The sequence below is a fragment of the Austrofundulus limnaeus genome, unplaced genomic scaffold (assembly GCF_001266775.1).
Source record: "Austrofundulus limnaeus strain Quisiro unplaced genomic scaffold, Austrofundulus_limnaeus-1.0 Scaffold57, whole genome shotgun sequence".
Taxonomy (NCBI): domain Eukaryota; kingdom Metazoa; phylum Chordata; class Actinopteri; order Cyprinodontiformes; family Rivulidae; genus Austrofundulus; species Austrofundulus limnaeus.
In genome coordinates, this window is record NW_013952459.1 from 94,851 (window position 1) to 100,598 (window position 5,748).

The 5,748-nt window shown below is 39.6% G+C and overlaps 1 protein-coding gene across 1 annotated transcript in view; it reads right to left on the reverse strand.

Annotated features, from left to right (window-relative positions):
- nedd4l (NEDD4 like E3 ubiquitin protein ligase) overlaps positions 1-5,748 on the reverse strand; it is a gene marked incomplete at its 5' end in the record, with an annotated part of 52,598 nt that overhangs the window by 26,574 nt on the left and 20,276 nt on the right.

The following is a 5,748-nucleotide window of genomic DNA, read 5'->3' on the forward strand; positions in this document are numbered from 1 at the left end:
GTATTGGATGACTTGCTGTTTTATACTCATATTTCAATTCATGACTGAAATACATAAAGAAATGTCAAACTTCAAACTTGTGAAAAAATAATTAGGAAATGAGCAAGCAACCTGGGAGACATTCTATGGCAGATAAGTCTGTCATTTTCACTTGATTAACCACAACAACAATTTCAAACAGTAGTAATTTGTGTGCGGAGGGGTAAAATTACAAATTTGTTAAAGGGTCACATCTGAGTCTACAGCTGCCTTCCAGGAACAGGTTTCACCCAGTGGGGGTTAGCTATGAACAAGAGAAGCAGAAGGGACACAGAAAAACCTGTTTGGGATGGTCATCTTAAAAAAAAAGCTAAAAGATAAAACACCAACCAGTCTGTTTACCACCATAACTGGAAGGACAGTAAAACCTGCTTAAAAAAAAGACACTGAGGTTTGTCAATCTACACTCCTCAAATACCATTCTAATGTGTAAAGTCTAACTAAAAGGTTCTCATCACACAGTTTAAAGGATCCAAAGATCTTACTCGTAATGTGCGTGTGTAGAAAATAGCGCAGGGAAAAAGCAGATATTCCTAATCCATACCCGAATGGTCACAGTATGATGCTTTAAAACTACAATAATCATGTCTGGATGTGAGGAAAATGTATTTGTTCTCAAAACAGAAATGAAGTTAAAAGTAGAGGCGACGATTGATGACAAGTCAACCTGGAAGTCCAGAATGGCACTGAGGTGTCAAAGGGCTCTACTCAACAGTCTCAGTTGAGCAGAGTTGGATGCCATTGTAACTAAATTACAATGGCATCCAACTCGGGCAGAGCAGAGTTGACAGAGAAAAACCCCTCATAACAATGCTAATTTGAATCTCTGCCACATGTCACAAGACAAAAATAAAAAAGGAGAACCCCCTACCCCAAATCCCCCTCCCAACTGTCTCTGCCTCAAATAATTATAGCCGTCCAATGTGGCCTCCAGGGTTTGTTTGACAAAAACTTCTGCTGGATGTCAAGGCAGGGCTGTGATGAGCTTATGGCTCTCTGACGTAACCATCTGAAGCTGGTTGGTCTGGAACAAACAAACAAGTGCATGCTATTGTTATTTGATGCTTGGGCTTTTAAGGGGCACTCCAGCTACAGGTTACAAGCTGGAGAAGATTTGTCTTTAAAGTTCAAAGGAAAACGATTGCTTCACCTGCCTCAGCTGGAGTTTTCTTTGCAGAAATACAGCACATCTTGTAATGGACTTTGGTGAACACCAATGATGAATGTCAATGTTTTTTTGTACTAACTGTTTGAAGCACAGTTGCTTATTTTAGTCTTTTATATTTAGAATCAATTGTCTAGTCTTACAGTTAAGAAGGCAAGAATAATTGATCTAAAGCAAATAACATTTAAAAATTACCTGAAATTTAAAAGAAATTCCATCTGGATATGGGACTGAATGTACAATATGTGCTATGTGAGCAATGCACCAAAACAAATGTCAATAGCTATTGTTTTAGACATTCCCTTCTAAAAACACAGTTTTTGACCAACTACTAGAAATGGCAGTAGCTATAATACTGGCAACAAAAGCCATAACGACTGCATTAACATAGAAATTTTTTTTCAGCTCAGCTCAAAACTGAAAAACAAACACAAAAAAACTTCAGGATATCCAAATTATAAACATTTAACAAATTAAAAACATAAAAACATATAAAAAGAAAAAATGAGTTATATATACAGTATATACACAATGACTGTAAACTTAAACCTTTAGAGATTGTTATTCTTAATAACTTGAGCTCTGCTTACAGTTTTTGTCAGAAGTACACTCATCATGGGCTTGAAAATCATATTAATTCTGGACTTTTAATGATTGATTTGTCATTTTACCCAAGGTGAAATTTTTACACATACATACTCAACGATTTTTAAAAACAGTAACTAGGAGCACGGGATTCATTTTCTCCAATCCACACAAGGTCAAAATTTTACATAGAGACTCAAATAAATACACACATTTACCAAAATAAGTCGTGCTAAAGGTTTTAGAATGTGCTTATTTAACAAGGCCAGGGCCTATGAGGTTATTGTTATTGAGCACAATTGACTGAGGCTGGTAGTATCACTTTGCCAATCTCATTGGACTGATCAATATTCAGACCAATTGGAAAGTTCAAGGAACTCAGTAAATATCTACAAATGAAAACTCCAGGTTTCCATAAGTTTGAAAAATTATTGTGGATTAATATATAAAAGCTGATTCAATGCCAGGAAACCAATCAATTTAAATTACTCTACCCATGCTGCCAAGAAGATTTGACAAATATTCAAGACAAATTATGCCAAAATGCTTGTTGGTGGCTACATAACCATGTGGTCGAGGTGCAACTTTCTAAAGAACATTTGTCAAAAATTTTAGTGAGGGAATATGTGTACAACTTGAGCCTCTATGTATGTATAATTTTAACCCTTTGTTGAAAAAAAATCTACAATCAAAATAATTGAAATCATATGCTGTTTAATAATTTCAGATTAAATAAAAAAACAATTTTCATCAACCATTAAAAGCCCAAAATAAATATGACATTCAACAAAATGAACAACAGTCCAAACGAAACAACTATGAGATCTATGGAAATACTGATATTGCTTGAAACTTGTTGCTCATTACTTAGGCTGTAATTTCATCTTTAATCTTTAATCACTTCTAGAGCAGCTGCAAATTTACATTTCCATACCAGACTAGAACCAGAGAAGTAAGGATGTGCTTGCTCCTAAAATCAACAGTCATGCCTGAAAGAGACTAAAGATAGAAGCAGCTAACTCTTAAAGAGCGCTGACTGCAGTTGTGGGTATTATCAAAATTTAAGTGTCACATTTCTGTGACACAGAACCCAACAAGTGCAGAGGGACAAATTATCCTTTCACCCAAATGCCTGTTCCTGTTTTTCTTTCATAAGTGAATTGGCTGATGTGTGTGAAACTTGAAATGCCTGTGGTTATGAAGAGAAAGAAAGCCAGTGCGAGGGTGATTTAGTTCAGCAAATGTGCCTGTACTTTCATTTCCCAGAATGTTACCACACTTTTCCAGTACCATTCAAATCTCCTCAAGTGCCTTCACAAAGAAAAAAAAAGCAGAAGAAAAACTGTTTCAGAGAGAGAAAACTGTTTCACAAAACTTTGTTATTGTCTTTACCTTGGAATTATTTGTTGTCAACTCACTGCCAGCACTCACATCCTGATCGCCACCTCCACACTGGGTAAAACGTATCTTGAAATGTGGCTGCCTTCTGGGGCTTTCTCCGCTGATTTTAAAAGTACAACAATTAGAGCCGTTTTTTGCTTCAAGCTCTGCATCGGTTTGATTTTCTTGTATGGCCTGAAAGTCTGCCCCATTCTTCTGGTGTTTATTCTCCAGCAACAGCCTCTGGTGGGAAGAGCTTCTTTGCAGTCGGATTCTTGGGTAACGCACTTCACGGACACATCTCATGCTACCAGGGTTCAAATTTATGTATTCCTCCTGAGGTTGAGGAGATTCTTGTCCGTCTTCTATCAGGTCCTGGTTTTGTTTTTGCTGAAGCTGAAAAACTAGCCTCTGCGTTGCACTGTTAATGCCAAAGCATGGGCTCAGGATCTGCTGTGGGATAGATTGAACATCTCCACCATAAGGAAGAACCCTGAAACGCTGGGTGTCAGAACCATCAAGAGAATTCCTCCTAATACAGATGGCGCCAACACTGACGCCAGGATGACCTCCTCTGAATGCAGCATGGCCATTAGAACCAATACTAAAGACTCTGCGTTTCGGGAGGTTTGGTTCCGTCAGAAAAGATGATGAGTTTAAAGAATCTGAGCTGTAGTATGGAGGAGGCGGCTGCAGTGGAAAGTCTGCTTGAATACGTGGTTCCATATAAGCAGGCGCAGGTCCTGGAGGAGTATAACAAGGTGGTGGGACATCGTCAACATGGCCACCAGATTCTCTATTACTTAATCCGTTAGACCGCTGGAGGGAGATGTGCATAGACGAGCTCTTAGTGGGACGTGACTCCGGGTAGGTGGCGAGCTGGGGTATGAACATGGAAGAGCTGCGTTTAAGCGAAGTGTCTGGGCGCAAACCAAAAGTGGTTGACGGGACGTGTTGCGCAGCTGACTCCTGAGAAGGCCTCAACAATGGAGGTGGGTGCATGCAACGTGCTCCAGCTACCTCACTGTGTTCCTGCTGCTCCTCAGCGTCTGTCTCTAGTATCTCCGGGGCTGTGTTACTGCGGCCAGATCCAAAGTACAAACGCAGACGTTGAGCCATTTTTGCCTCCAGTCCTATAGCTCCAGTTCACTCTCACTCTCTGGCTGGCTGTTGTTTCACTCCTCTTCTTGTGTCGCCCACCTCTCCTTTGGCTGGCTAGATGACTGATCCCTTATTTCTCCCACCTCTACCTCCCCCCTCCTCTTCAAGTCTTTTCCACAACTTTCCTTCCCACACTAAACTTTACAGAGGGAAAAATAAACGACTCACCGCAAAAAAAATAACCCCAAAAAAGAAGACAACTTAAAACTACATTTTCCAAGAAAGGCAGAGGAAGCTAAAGATGACAGAAAATAAACAAACAAAAAGAAGATCCTGGTACGGTTTGACCAAGCACTAGCGACAGACAGCAGAAATAGCCCTAGTCTAGTGACAGCCAGCATTCCTGACATGATTGGATAAGAGTCTGCTGCGCTTCTCGTTACTGAGGTGATAGTGGGCTGCCTGTCAGTCACGTGACTGAAAATGGCCTCATCACCTCCTGTTACAACCCCACATTAACCTACTGCCAACTAAACCCCTCTCACCTCCTTTAAATCTTGCTAACCCCTTTCCACGCTGCCTCCCATTCTCATGATGTTTCTAACACCCATTATTCTGCTCCCACATCTATCAAAGGTCTCTTCTAAAAGTACTAACACTGTAATTAAATCAGCCTTCTATGTTGTTAAAAATAAGTAGAAATTATATTGTGTATGGTAGTAGTAACTATATGACTTGTACTATCTTCTCATCAGAGCTGATGTTTCACTAATCAGCCTTAATGTTCAGCCATGCTTCTAAGAGGGTAAAATTAGAAAAAGAGGGAAAAGGAAGTAGAGCCTCACCCATAAACAAACACACAATCTCTTTTTTCAGCAAGTTACAAGAGACACTTAATGGGCAGGATGTTTTATAGGTCACTCTAAAAATCAGACAAGATAAAATTCAGCTGTGATCCTTGCCTGTGATGCTGCATGAAATGACGAACTCAGAGGATAAACACTTGTAAAAGACTATCTGGAAAGAGCAGAAGGTATAAATGACATTTTTACAAACAACATGTTGAATTGTTGCACTGGTTCACCAATGTATTAGCATTTATTTTGCCTGAAGGCACACTTAAGTGTGAATGAGTCCATGCACTGAACTGACAAAGCTCAAATTATCGTTTGACATTTCAGAGATGGGTGAAAAGTAGCTGCCACTTTTTAATTCTAACTGTAGTTTAGCCCTCAGTTTCACTTTAGCCTCAAAATCAAGTCCCAACAAGCAAATGATATGCATCATCTTGAATTTAAAAAATGGGGAAAAAAACAGTAGTGGAGGGGAGAAAAGACTGTAGTACAAGAAGAAATTGTGGCTTGGCAGCTTGGTGATGACACACTGCCTGCAGTGTTATGAACAGTCAATAAGAGTGTGAGTGAGTGAGTGAGTGAGTGAGTGAGTGAGTGAGTGAGTGAGTGAGTGAGTGAGTGAGT